Below are 16079 nucleotides of genomic sequence, written 5' to 3' on the forward strand. Positions count from 1 at the left end.
GTGGTGGGTGGGTCAGCATCAGGGGAGCGGCCACAAACCAGCTAAGGTCCGGCCTGAACAGCAACGGACTCCTGTAGACTCCTGCACAGCAGTCCTGTATGACATCAGGACCAGGGGCTGCACTGGTTACTGGCACTGGGGCAGTGGGACAGGCTGTCAGCATCGCTGTGTTTCTTACCTGGGCGGTGCTCTAGGGTAAGTTCCCAGCAGGCAGGGGGTGGGCTGCAGCTGGCAGAAACTGAACTTTTTGCCCATGGAATCTTTGCTCAGTATTGCCCAGCTGCAAATACATCATTCCTACCCTGCCACTAGCCTTTTCTTGCCGTGGGGTGGTTATGTGCACTGCCATCTTCCACTCACTGATCCCCTCTGGCCATCACTCACAAAGGCATGAAAGTTCTTCAATTTGAAATTGTACTCCGACGCAAGTGTAGCAAAGTCAGGTTGATCACTTTTTGAGACATTGTGCTTGTTTATTAAAACCGAAAGAAATGCAGCTTCAACACAAGCACAGAAAAAGGAGAACTGGCAGAAGGGCAGGCTATCTGCTCTTTTTATAATACAACCTGCCACCCATATTTGAATCTGCCAAACACATAACAGTAATAGCCTAGTAGCCTAACTGGCGATGTCACAGTCCAATCTAGAATACTGGGCATAGAACCTAGAAGTTAACTAGTTAGCCAGCCAGCTGCCACTACATTATTATTATTATTATTATTATTATTGTTATTATTGTACACTGATTTAGTAGTAAGGTTAGGTCTCTTACAGTAGCAGCAGAGTGTGTTAATAGTAGTATTTGAATAGTTAGCAGTGTATTTACCAAAGTGATTTTATCTCATGGTTATAGTATCATATCTCTTATCTACGGTCCATGTGTGAAAAAATGAGAAAAAAATTAAATGCCCCTCTACAACTCTGTGGTGGAAGCTATTGATTTGAAAGTCACTATGGGAGATGCATAAAGCTAAACTTGGCCAACTTTCAAATGAAATGAAAGCTATTTGTCATGCCCTGTTATAGGACAGACACAGGGGAGGAATGTCACATTGACAAGACATGCGTGACAGAATGGCTTAAGGAATTTGCAAAGGGAAGGGGGTAGACTATAAAGGCTATCTCTGGGGAGACTCAACTGATGTCATGCGATTCTGTCTTTGATAATGAGGCATCTGGGGTTTCAAAAGAGTACATACAGTAAATAATACCTTTCATCTGCGTACTATAGAAAATATATCTGCTTGACACAGATTGGACAAATAGGCAAAATGGATATAGCCTGTATACCAGGTGTGGGCAATTCTTTTCCTGGAGGGGAGTAGGAGTGGGTATCCATCATTAGACTCATGGACTAATGTCCCCCCACCACATACGCATACAAGTTGTGTTGCTGGCCCCCACTAGTCTATCAGGTGTCCTGACTGGTCCTAAGAATTCTCAAAATCTCACGCATTGGGATTTCAGAACTTCACACATGTATTGTGGTATTACATTAGAAGGAGCAGTGTGCATGCAGATTTTTGTCCACCAAATGCCTTGGCTAAATTAACTGGCATTGTACACCAACACCAGTTCACTCAGAGACTATATCACAGAAAAACGTTTCGTACAAACGAGACGCAAGTACTTCAGCTGCCACTCATGAGCTTATCAATAAATGTAGCTAAAATGTCAGATGGTGTAAATGTTAGGACTTATTAAGGAGTTGGCATAAAAATAAGAAACAAAAATACAGTCCTTGTTTCCCACATCTGCATTACTGTAGTGGTACCCTACCTTCGTCCTGGGCCTCCCTGTGTATATCCAAAAATTTGCAATCCTAGAATTTTACCAAGCAGTTCATTTTTCGATTTAGAGAGTTTATTCACCCTCTTAAGCCACATTATGTAAGAAATAGCTATGTGTGCCATGCAGAATAAATGTCCCATGTTTACATTGTACTTACTGTGCTATATTTTAAACAATTCCATTAAGAGGTAACACAATAATTTAACTCAAATCAAATTAAAGACTGAGGTGAATCAATAGGTTAAAGTAGGCAGGTATAGGCATACTCTAGATACAGTAATTGGTGAAAGAGTGAAATTACCGATTTAGTAAATAATAAAGTATTCAAAGACAAAGTAAATGATAGTGATCCAAACCTGCATTGTGATCATAAGGTTATGGAAATCATTATGAAAGAACTTAAATGCATGAATTCAACAACCTATTTAGGAGCCTATTGATTCACTTAAGTCTTTATTTTAATCAGTTAAAAACGTATTGTCCCTGTTTTTATGTAATTGTTTGAAATATAGCAAACTAAACACATGTAATGTTCATTCTACATGACATGCATTGCTATTTCTGACATAATGTGGCTTAGAGGGTAAAAACTCCCTGTAACCTGATAGTGGTTGGAACGAAAACCAGCATACTCAGGTGGGCCCCAGGACCGAGGTTAGGAATCATTGCATTGGAGTATGTTTACAAAAAAACATGCCCCCATCCCCACACAGGGGTGTCATTTGGGCATATCAGACTATGACAGTTGCCATACCCTAGGTCAGGGGTATCCAGTCTTTTCCTAAAATTGCCAGTGTGGCTGTAGGTTTTTGTTTTGGCCCAGCACTACAACACCTGATTCAATAACTAATTAAGTAATCATGGTTCTCAATCAAGACCTTGATAAGTAGAATCAGGTGTCTTAGTGCTGGGTTAGAACAAAAACCTCCTCCCACACTGGCCCTTTTTGGATTAAATATAGTATAAAATATGTTTATTTTCCATAGCCTACTTGCTTTCCCACCAAATGACACCCCTGGCCCCACAGTTCTGAAATTATTCCAGTGCCCTTGGTGGAATAGGTCACAGGCAAACGTAAGGTGAAGCACCACCCAACGAGTTTTGAGGCATTTTTGATTGGATCTGAGCAGAGGAGATGTTTCTGTACACTATACAATTCATCCTGCTTCTGGTGTCAGCAGTTACATTATCAATAAAGAGTAGTGAGCCAGTTCCAGCAGCAGCCATATATGCCTAAGGTGTAATACTACACGTTTCACAGATGAGGTTGGTATGCTTTGGATCATGAGCGGGTCCTTCCTTTCTCAACACTTTCCCTTTTACATCACTTTGGTACCGGTTAATACTCGTCTCGTCTGTCCATAAGACTTTGTTCCCATACTCTGCAGTTTTTTAAATGTGCTATTTTAGTAAACTCTAATCAGGCCATTCTGTTCTTGAGGGTTACCAATGGTTTGCACCTTGTGGTGAGCCCCCTGAGGTATGCTGTCTTTGTGGTAGTAACTTTTTCACATCGATGCCTACATTCTGGAGAGGGTTCTTGGTCTGTTTGACAGTTTAAAAGGGTTTTTTCATCACAATTGAAAGCTGGTCTACCAGGTTGCCTGCTCTTTCTGAGCTCACCAGTGCATTCCTGGTTCTTAACAATGTACCAAACTGTTGATTTTTACACACCCATTGTTTTGGGTATGTCTCTGATCGATTTATCCTGATTTTTCTGCCTCACAATCGCCTGCTTTACTGGCACTGACACTTCTTAGGTCCTCATGTTGAGAGACTACAGCAACACACACCAAATGCAAATACCACATCTAGAATTAACTGTAGATCTTTTGTTAGCATTCTTGCGCATAGGCTGATGACGCAATACAGTTGGCCAAGCTAAAGAAGAGCACCCATTTGTCAGATTACTTTTGCCAGTGTGGATACTACATATGAAAAGCCTGTAATTCCTGCATAGATCACCCAATATGGATGTTAATACCCTCTAATTATAGCTGACAGTCTGCACTTTAACTTTATATTCATTGTTTCATTTCAAATGCAATGTGCTGGGACACAGAGCCAAAACAACAAAAATCATGTCACTGTCAAAATACTTATGCCACTGTATGTTTCTTATTGGTGTGTGTGCCTGTGTGTTTTTAAGCAAGATTGGCTGTTGATCTAATGCCCCTCAAACATGTCGAGTTACGTGATTGACAACATCCTCTCATCTCTCGTATAAGTATATAAGCTTCCCTGTGATTGTTTCACTATTTTACTTCACACTTCAACAAACTCAGCCCTTTACATATCTAAACTGTTTCTCTGCTCTCCCCAGCAAAGCTATTTGTTTTGTTTTTTGCTTTAGAACTTGAAAAGCTCTCGGTTCTCCTCACTTTTGCTCAGAAGTTTATGGGCAGAAAGATATGGACAGTGCAGACAAATCTATTCTGCTTTGTGATTACCTATTTGGTATTCTGAGATTGTTATAAACATGCATGTTATTTCATAGGGGCCTATGTGACAGTGGAGAACTGTGTATGTCGGATGGGTTGTTAATGGATAAATTCTGGAAATTTTTCATGTGCGTCTGGTTTCATGCTTAATTTAACAGCAATTCTTCCTGTGGTGTTTGGCTGCTGTCACTTATTTTTAATGGTTGTGCATTATGCAAGCAATTTGCTTGAAGGAAATATGATTTTGTCTGAAAGCTATAATCTAGCCAAAGGAATATATAGCCTAACATTCTTGAATAAATCTTGAGCGATCAATTCTACTTAATGCAGGACATATGTTAATAATAATAATAACAACGAAGGCTTGTCGAAAATGGCTGCATGGAATTTCATAATATTGACAGTTTTGTGAGACTTCCTTCAAAGTGTTTTCCATTACATTCTCTCATAAAAATTATGATTTAGCGAATGTCTCATTTTTAAAAATAAATTGCATATTTATCCACACTTTCCGCATTTTAATTTACATTTACTAATTTAGCACTCTGATCCAGAGTGACTTCTAGAATTGCGTATTCCATAAGGCAATAAGATCATACAGGACCAGCAATGACAGATGCATATTAGTTTTTCAGTTATGTAGCATAGTGGAAAATCACTGGTTCCCCATAAAGCAAATCTAAATAAACATTGGTAGACTCAAATAAAAGTCCATGAAGGAGAAGTCTGGGTCAAGGGTTCCAATGTGCAGGCTGCAAGAGAAATGTTTTTTTTTTAGTCTGCATCCAAAGTTGTGTATGACACTGCCATTCTGAGAGATACAGGTGCTTCCTACCATCCATTACAGGGTGTAAGAACCAAGAGCCACATTCAAGATAGGGGAAGGATCACTGCAGAGCAGAGAGGTTAGGTGGGAGTGTAGTGTTTGGTAGCCTGTAAGTAAGGGGCACCATGTCTTTTGATTGACTGGCTGACTGATTGGTTTATTTATTGAATGATTGAGCTGGACATCCTATTGCCCAAAATGAATAAATTGAGACCCACAGGGAAAGCCTTTGTATGATTAGTGTGAGGTTGCTGAAGTGGTAGCTGAAAGAAGATAAAATGTTCTGCTTGCACAAGAGCAGAGCTATTTCATTGGCAACCTGGGGGCCAGATGCACATTCTTGGTGTAATGATTAAGAAGAAGAAGAAGAAGAAGCATATGATTCAGATGTCATGAATCTTTGTGCATTTTTAATTGTGACTATGTCCATGAATCTGAATCTGCACGGACAGCATATCTCCCAGTTGTGACAAAATAAGTAATAGCTGTGCATATTTATACTATTATTTACACACTTGTGCATTGCTTTATAAATAATACATGGAAAATATTTGGCCTGTATGCATGATTTTTAAAATAATCTGCCCCCCATGAGAAAATAGTTGAATAGCCCTTCATTTGGGGAACAACAAAGTCCTACATCCTAAAAAGAAATAATGTTTATGGATGTCAATCATAGTGGATCATCATGAGGAGCTTTTCAGCCCTCTATGAATGAAAGTATTCTGAGGGAACTTCTGGTCATACTCTGTTCTATAGTGAATCTGATACTTAGACCATAGGAAGTCAATCTTTTATGCGTTCAAGCCCATTCTCTGTCTCAGAGGAATAAGTACTGCTTATGAGGCCTTGAGCTTTGAAACCCTTCCATGAACGTATGCTATGCTTTTGTGGGAAGAAAACAAACCTCAAATATTTGTTTGGTTTATGCAGCCTTCAAAACACACAGACCACTGTTTCTTTTTTTTTTCTTAAGATTTGTACAGATCCCTTCCAGATTGCCTTTCCAAGAAAACTGGGTAAAGTGCTCAGAATTTGAAAGATTCATGTGGTTTCTAAGGTCTTTCAGGTATATAATAATGATAACTAATGGGTCATTAGAATGAGAGCTGAGTATTACTGCACAACATCAAGTGTACTGGCAAATTCACAGAGCAACCATGATATGTGGAACCAAATGACCTTGTGCAATTGCGTCAAATAGACAAGTTATAAAATCCATGAGCTGAACCATGCAACCTGTAACCTCTGAGATACATGTGCAATTCCCGAACAATATCATTCCATTGTATACTGTCCTAAGATTGAAAACTGTAGTAAGTGTTGAAAATAATTAGATTATTTCATTAAGGTGTTAGATGCATCAGATAAACAAATTATTAAGTCCTACCTCAAAATATTAAACAGCTCTGACCTAAAGTATGATTGCACCAAATACACATGGAATGAATGGGAGTTCAAACTTGTACAGAGCCAGCTTGCCAAGAAAATATACAGTGAGCTCCATAATATTTGGGACATTTTTTTCTTGATTTGGCTCTGTAATCCACAATTTTAGTTTTGTAATCAAACAATGTGATAACATGGTAAAAGTAAAGATTCTCAGCTTTAATTGAAGGGTATTTTTATACATTTTGGTTTCACCATGTAGAAATTACAGGACTTTTTATACATAGTCCTCACATTTCAGGGCTCCATAATGTAAACAAATAGCTCCATGGGAGTTTTGGATTAGTGTGTTCAATTGTTTCCATAGTGCAGGTATAAGAGATCATTAACAGTTGTGTAACAGTTCTCTAAATTCACATTTTTTAACCTTTTTTTTTTTTTAAAGAAAATTAAAATCTAAAAACAGCATCACTTCTTTCTTTACTAATGTGTTTTATTATATACATTATAATTTTGAACATAAAAAACATTTCATAACCATATTTAAGAAAATATAATACCTGTTTCAGTTCTATTTTTTATTACTTAAGGAAAGACAGTAATTAAATAGTCATCAAAAATGAAGAAGGAAAAACAGAAAGGGAAATGCTGTGTTGGTTGATTACAAATTCATCATTGAATTCTTTTTCAGAAAAAGGAGAATGTCCACATTCTCACCTGAGGTTGCTGCTCTCTGTGCTGTTCTCTCTGAAGACATTTTTTATTAATCATTTTAGAGAAATTAAACCAATAATTTTAGAAAATTGTCTGTGTCCAATTTTGTCCAGACAATGCCGTTCATGAGCTTCATTATGGTGTATGTTCATTTGTATATTTGAGTCACATTGTGTTAATTGCAGATGCATCCACTGCTCATTATATATACCTATTGCAAGGTGGATCCTGATTTAGATTGCATACAAAGGCAAACAGCATTGAAGGCATTGACAGGAAGAGCAAAGCAAACACAGCTAGCTAGGGGTATATGCCCTGCCCTTTCCACATTGTGCCTCTTTGTCACTGGCTCTGACATTGAACGCTGAATGAAGATACTTGGTTCTTGTTCATTACAGCCAAATCTACCAAATGAGCGGTCCATTATCAAAATGAGTACAACAGGAATTACAGGAGGTATTTCAGAGTGGGTTCAGAACAGAATATAGAGTAAAACACAAAGAGTAGTAGAAGATCTTATCTAAGCAAGGTACTGTGGGAAGTGGAGTCCCACAAAAATAAGTGTTGGGACCACTGCTCTTCTTTATTTACATATATTTATGTCCCCTGGACAGGGACATTGAAAGTACAGTACATGCCGATTGCACAAAACTGGGAGGTTTCGCCAACAGCTTAGAATCTACTAAAGTAATCAAAGAAGATTTAAAAAGAATCCAGAAGTTGACAGAAACTGAAACTGAAATAAATTGTGGCTACAAGTTCTACATGTAGGAAATAAAAATATAAGGCATGGATATTTTATGGGAGGAGGAAAATTGAAATGTGCTCAATTTGGGAGTAGTAGTTGATCAAAGCCTTTCAGGGCCTAGGCATTGTGTTGTATCAGTCAAACAGGATTCTGGGATATATAACCAAAAGTATTCAGTAAAATCCAAGGAAGTTATACTTATGTTTTAAAATACCTTTGTCAGATTCCACTTAGAGTACTCTGCCCAGTTCTGGGCATCTTACTTCAAGAAAGATGTAGAGGCTCTTGAAAAAGTTTTAAAAGGGCTACTAAATTGGTTCCTGGTATGAAAGAAAAAAAGTTATGAGGAAAAACTTCAGATACTTAAGTTTAGTAGAAGGAGATTTAGGGGCCTAACAAAGGGACTGACAAAGGCAACTAAAAGGTTCAACTTCAGGTTGAGTTCTGGCAGTAGAACATGGGGGCATAGATAGAAATTAGCAAAAGGTAAATGCTGCACAGATATCAGCAAGTACTGTATTTCTTCACACACAGAGTAGTCACGGTGTGGAATAGCTTGCCAGGTCATGAAGTAGAGACAGAAACTGGAGATTTTCAAGACCAGGCTTGACATGGTGATAGTTTCCATCTAGTTTGCAGGGAAAGGATGAGCATTCGGTACCCTTTATTGGCAGGAAAATGACAAGCATTGTTACGTTATGTTATGTCGTGTCGTGTCGTGTCGTGTCGTGTCATGTCATGTTGTGTTGTGTTATGTTATGTTATTTTATGTTATGTTAAACCACATCGCATGGCGTGTAGATGTGGCATGTAGATGCACCACAGCATGTCACTGGAGTATCTACACTGGTTTTGTTTGCTTTGCATCTCTTGCACTATTTCTCCACTGAGTTTTAATTCTTCAGTCATGAGTAAGTCATAATTTGCATACATACATTCATTATTTATATTTGTTTTTACATTTATTATATCCATTGTATTCATTATTGTATCAAAAAATTACTAGATGCAAGACTAGCATTAAAAAAAAGTCCTCATAAAACAGTGTTTTGACTGTTCCAGTCCATTGTATCCCTTCCCCTTCTGCATATTTTTAATTTTTAATTTTCCTATGCTGTGGTAGTTTGGCTATTTTCAGAGCCACTTCTCCCCTCCCTCTCCCAGGTAGGGAAACTCTCATTTTGCCTATCCACAACGGCTTGTAAGTATTTATATAATGTATTAAATTATCCACGAACATATTGGACTCTTGCTTCGGAAAACAGATTGCAGCCTTCAGACACGATTCTATTCAAATTCATTCATAATTTCATGTTTGGGAACTACTGACAGTCTGACACAGCTCACTTAATGAGATTGTGAGCTTTAAATTGCTGCAGCAGAACACATTGTTGGAACACATTAATTTGGGATTTTTGTCTCACACAGGGTAGCGTTCCGTAGTTTGCTCTCATTTAAATTATTTAATATGAATCTGACTCTAGTTTAGTAAAAAGAGTTTACTTTTCATGAAGATAAACATTTTATCTTGAAGGGCTGTATCACCCCAGTAATATCCAAAGCTTTCAACAGCGAGGGCAATAATGGCTAATGGAAAACCTAATTCACAAAGTGGGTGCATTCTGATCAGCAATCAGAATCTACTGTTCAAATGTTGAGCACATTATTTTATGTTGTCCCCAAAAACCCTTGCTGCAAACAAATGCTTCTTAAAAATCAGACACACTGGGAACAATTGTTTTGAACAATTGTTTGTTCTGAATTTCTGGCACGCAAACTGAGGTGCACTGTATCTTTTCTCCTTCACCTCTAGTCATTTGCTCACCATTTTGTTGTGCATTTTCACCCTGCCCTCGGCATGACATGTGAGTGACGTTATGACAATTAAAAGAGCTCACAATTTAATCATTATTTTAGCTGATTATTAAAATATCTGCTTTTCTCCACTGGTACAGAAGGGAACAAGGGACTGACCTCCAGTTTTATGTATAATAATGTCAGTCCCAGACTGTGTATATAGCCTTTTAGAGCAAATTTATTTCTGAGAGTATTTCAGTCTCACACATTTAGATTAAATATATTAATGAATATGCAATGTAATTATTTTGGTTTGGTGCTGAATGGATCTGCTTTAGGTACATCTGTGAAACAGGGAGCATGATACATCTCCCCTCCTATTTGAGAAATATCAACCCTCTAACCCCCCCCCCCCCCCCCCCCCCCCCAAAGTACTGTACCTAGAAGTGGATCCAAACAACAGATGGAACCTGGCCCAGGGGTGGTGGAGGATGAGCAAAATTGTCTCACAGTCAGACCTCTCCTGTGTGAGCACCCCACGAGAGGTCTGAATGTCGATTTTAAAAAGGTGCTCCATTAGTGATGTGTGCATGTGACTGATTGAGTGAGAGAACATGCTGTGATATGTGTATGTGACTGGCTGAGCATGAGTACATGTAGTTGCTGAGGCTGACAAATGGTTGGTTGCAGCAAGAGTTTCCTGACCGAATTTGCTCTGAGCATTTCATGCAGGACGCTTATTAACACTCTTCTTTGCTATGTAGCAAGGCCAAAATAAGGCAATATCGCTGCAATTCAGTCAAAACTACTAAAAGATAGAGTTCAACCTGGTGACAAATTGAATTGAATAAACCTGCTTTGTGGCAATGTGTTTCTAAATATATAAATAAAAGTTAATTAACTAATTTGACTAAATGGTGTATGATTAGAAGTTGAGGTGTGATTGGTGATAATAGGGATGCCACAAGAAAAACTACTTCTGTACCAAGTCAAAATTCTGAAAATGTAAGGAAAACATAAATATACTAGTTATCACTATCACTTTCTGAAGCCATAAATTACCTTGCTATTGTTCCTAGCTATTCCTGGCCTGTGCTGAAGTCCTTCAGCCAACGTTACCCTGATCTCAAGCAAAATGCATCATTGTGAAAAGCGACAGCCGAAAGGAACTGCTAGCTAATATAATTCACCTGATTTGTCTACTTTCTTTGTCTTGAAAGCCTACACGGTACATAAAAGAAAACAAACGATTACATAATAATAATCATAATAACTCAACTTTATTTATGTAGTACTTTTCTAGCAGACAGCACAAAGCAGTAAAAATAACTCTATATAAACACAATACCATAAAGCAACATAAAAGTAACACAATAAAAAGACTAAAGTAAAATAAAATCATTAAAACACCAAATACAGAGACACAAAAAGAGTAATACATTAGATAAAAGCAGAAAAAAAAGTCAAATAAAGATCATACATTGTAAAAGGCAGTTTGATAAATAAAAAAAGGGTTGTAGAAGGGATTTAAAAGAGGCCACTGACTCAGCAGCTCCAATGCTGCAGAGTCTCAGATCTATTACAGCATAGGCATGATCACCTTTAGTTCTTAACCTAGACTCTGGGAAGCTAAAAAGCCCTTATTTGAATATCTAAGAATTCTCAGCATCTCATATGGAGCTAAAAATTTGACAGTGTAGCAGTACCAGATCCTGTAAATTGATTTAAATAAATTAACTGGCAACCAATGGACGGAAGTTAGTACAGGAGTAATGTGTGACACATTTAGTCCTAGTCCTATATAAACAATGTGTAGTAATAAGAAGAGCTTATCACTGAAATGCAATATTTCCTCGTTTTCATTATTTACAGGAAAAAGTACAGTATGGAGACAACCTTTCTTTACAATTTGCTGAAATGGAATGCTGTTAATATCCGGAACTCTGGTACTAACAAAATCTAAGCAGTATGAAGTAGAGTTCAAGGTGGAATATCTATTCAAGATATCATTGCCTAGTGCTGATAAATATACCCCATCACCTAAAACTGCCCTGGTCAATTATGCTTTACTGTATGTCAGTGTGTTTTTATTATGAAATACATGAGATTTCATATTCACAGAAAAAATGAACAATTGTGTCATTAAAAAAGCGGTCAGTAATAGTCTACAATTGAAAACAGACCTGTACACCTGTAAGCAGACTGTCTGCATATATTGCTGAATGGAAGCACAATATTGGTTGGGTAAGTACTCAAAGGGTATTCTATAAAGCTGCTGTTTACTGTTAACTGCTAAATACTACTAGAGGCAACATGCCACTGTTCCAGTTTTCTATTTGTTTGTTGTTGTTAATGCTCAGACATAGCTTTTAATAAAGAATTGTATGGTGAAGTAATACATAGAGATTTTTTCACCATGGTATCGAATTAGATATGAAAAATCATGGAATTGGTATCATCTACTAAAATTCTGGTATTGTGACAAGCCTAAGTGACAACCTGACTAGCTTCAAAAAAATATGGAAATTCCACTGCCTGCATCCCCCCCCCCCCCCCCCCCCCCTTGTTACAGCATCACACGCGTGCAATTACCCTTTGATATTTAGCCTCCAGTACATTCATTTACAATATATATCTAAAGAAGTGAATCGTATAGCCATCTGGTCAGCCCTGAGTTAACTATGTCTGTGAAAATGGAAGTTACACAAGCAGTTTGTTTTCTTGTTCACACTATGATACCTTCACTAGTTAATGTTAGCTATAATGATTTGAATTCCACACATCACCTATGCAAGAGGAGTGTTGCAAGTAAAGCTCAATCACCAGAGCTTGTGGGATGACTACGCACATCATCCCTTGCTCAGGCCAGAACAATAGGTTATGTTATTGTTGATGAGCCTGGAATTCCTGCAAATGAGAGGGCTACAGAATTACCGGCATTATCCAAATCAAATCCTGCTCAGGGCCCCACAAAGGCTAGGGCTGGCCCTGCTTGGGGTTGGCAGCAATCTAAATCTATTTTTACAGGGCACAACTTTTTTTTTCCTGCCGCTGAAAAGCATCCCCACAGCATGATGCTGCCACCACCATGCTTCACCATAGGGATGGTACTGGCTTCTTTCATTGAAGAATGATGGAGGCCACTGTGTTCTTCAGGACCTTCAATGCTGCAGAAATGTTTTTGTACCCTTCCCCAGATCTGTACCTCGACACAATCCTGTCTCGGAAGCCTACGGACAATTCCTTTGACTTCATGGCTTGGTTTTTGCTCTGACGTGCACTGTTAACTGTGGGTCCTTATATAAACAGGTGTGTGCCTTTCCAAATCATGTCCAATCAATTGAATTTACCATAGGTGGACTCCTATCAAGTTGTAAAAACATCTCAAGTATGATCAATGGAAACAGAATGCACTTGAGCTCAATTTTGAATGTCATTGCAAAGGGGTCTGAATACTTATGTACATGTGATACTTCAGTTAGTTTTTTTAAAATAAATTTGTAAAGGTTTTCCAGAAACCTTTGTTATTGCATGTAAATTGATGAGAATAAAAATGAATTTAATCCATTTTAGAATAAGATTGTAACGTAACAAAATGAAAAAGTGAAGGGGTCTGAATACTTTCCGAAGGCACTGTACAATGAAGTACTCAAGAGGTTGCTGAATGTGTTCATTGCATTTCCTGATCACACAAGACTAATTAAAGATGCAAACATAGGTCATACAATTACACCCAGGCTAGGCATTGTTTAATTATTATTTAATGTTAAAGCAGAGGTCACTTGTGTCATTAGTGCTATGGACTGCACCCAGAACGCCATCAAGGCACCCTTAGCACAACCTGAGGTTGAGTATGCAAACAGAAAGTTCTATCATAGCATTAATATGCTGGTAATTATGACAATATTCATCCAAGTTTTTGGTATACACACTCCATCAAGCAATGTAGGTTTGCTGTGGAATGTATGTTCAGTGACATCCTGCTTCATTTCAAAGAATGAAGCCAAGTCATCATGGGTCTGTCAATAAGAATGTTCAGTCTTCTTCGTGCCAGATATTTGAGTAAGCAAATTTAAGTTGCTTACTGTGGTCAGTCAGTGGGTTTACATGATGCTTGAAAAAGTAAATTTATTGTATTAGTCCGGCTAAAACGGGACTTTTAAAAATCATGTAAACATCGTAGTTTGACTGAAATTGTACAAAGTCAAATTTTTCAAAGTCAGATGAACATACCTAGATAATGCGGTTCGGGGTCGATTTACTATGGCATGTATATGCTTCAATCGGACTACAATTGGCCTAGGCATTCTGTGCATGTTCTGTAATTTACATAGCAACTTTACGCTCCAAGCGGCCAAGCGGAATCGATAACGTTTTAGAAAATATATAACTTTAAAAGATTTAATTCAATTTTCTACTGGGACTTTTGCCATTTATTGAGGGTGTGACTGAAAATTTCGGTGCCGCTTACTATAATCACATATTTTCACATTTACATTTGAGCAAGTAGCCTGCCATTCAAAGTACATTTTTATGGGTTAGTGGTGTCCGACTGTACTTCACATTAACCTTGTACGGCGATCAATAAAGGCTAACAGCACAGCACCACTTAATTATTGTCACTTCTATCACCACTGTAATTAACTAAAAAGAAGGCGACAAACTACCTTTTCTGTAAGAAATGCATTGTCGAGCTTGCGCGCATGTACAGCTGGCGACATTCTAAAGCTCCGTTTTGCCCTCCCTAGTATCATGGTGAAAAAAACACATTTCTGGACGGACAAGGAGACCAACTTCATGCAATCGCAACTAAAGGAGTTAAATATCCTAAAATACATGGATTGAAGAAAAACGGGTAATGACGAACTATTCAAAAAAGTGACAAAATTGGAGGAAGCAGGATTTATAAGAAGGCTTAGTCAGACACACCTCGGTCAATAATTTGATTCTTTGTGAGTCATGTATATTGGGACAACGACAATAATCCAATTAAATCTCATCTCAGCTATTAATATATTTCAACTGTGCATGTAAACGTACTGATTGATGAAATATTTATTTAGGGCACTGATCTAAAACTGTACACCACATAGGACATTATGATGGACCATAATTAGTGACAGGACAGGAGCTATGCATATTGGCCCTTCTTCTTGACCTCATACCCTGATTCAGAACCAGGACCCAAAATCAGATTCAATGTGGCTCTTGCCAGGCCAACTGACGGTGAGCCTTATAGGACCTATAGTGACGCCAGACAGACCTCACGACACTGTTTCATGCACAGTGCTGCGTAATTACTGTATGTCTGCATAAGGAAAGAAAAGGTCCTGTAGGCCCAGTCAGATGACAATGTTTAGCCACTCATTGCTATAATAAACTGATGTAATCAAAATAACAAAATGTATTTGTAATTTCATTGGTCATTTATAAATAACAAATTTATTTATTGGTTATATATTTATATATTTATTTTGCTATATTTCATTTCTCTCATTTAATCTTTTAATGGCTTTCTATGAAAAAAGAAGGTTATATATTTATTTATTTCTTTTGCTTCTTAAAAATATATTTCGTTTCTCTCATTTAATCTTTTAAAGGCTTTTTTGTAAAAAAAAGAAATTGTCAGGACACATCAAAAATAAAGAGATTGAAATCAAGTATTAGCCTGTGAAAAAAAAGAAACTGAATACATTTTAAAGCAATAGAACTTATGACACAACAGTACAATATTCTATTTCAAACAAGTGTCCATTAAATTGCACACTTACAGAGAGCTGCATATCAAATAATTGGATCTTTTTTTCTATTTTTCTATGAATGCCCAGTGGACCATCTCCTGCTGTGTGTTCTGAATTTCATGGTGGAGGTACTTCTTATACAGGGTCTTTATCTTCTGCCATTGTATTGACCAGCCTCTTGAAAGAAGGGTTAGAACTTTAGCTAACGCACCATTCATGGGTAAGATGAAGGGTAATGAAAGGTATTAATTCAGTTTTCCATCACAGCACATTGAAATAGTGTTTTTTTCCTGTCAGTTTGTTAAAGGACATTGGGATTAAATGGGATACAGTAACAATTCATTTTCTAAAGACAGCAGTCTACCCATAAAGCTGTAGTGCAATGATAAAATGTGTAGCATTTAACACCACACACAGTACAATTTAAGCATAGACTACAGCTTAGCTGAGCTGCATTCTCAATGTATGCATGCAAGTGATTCAAGAATGAAATTATATGCTAAATATTTATGAGAAATTCAGAGAACACACATCAGCTGAGGTGGAGATCAAGGCCAGTGCAATCTGGTATCATTTTGTGCAAGCTTTCTAGGAATATTCAGTCTACAAGGGAAAGAGAGTCTGTCTGGTGT

The sequence above is a fragment of the Anguilla anguilla genome, chromosome 9, assembly GCF_013347855.1.
Source record: "Anguilla anguilla isolate fAngAng1 chromosome 9, fAngAng1.pri, whole genome shotgun sequence".
Classification (NCBI taxonomy): Eukaryota; Metazoa; Chordata; class Actinopteri; order Anguilliformes; family Anguillidae; genus Anguilla; species Anguilla anguilla.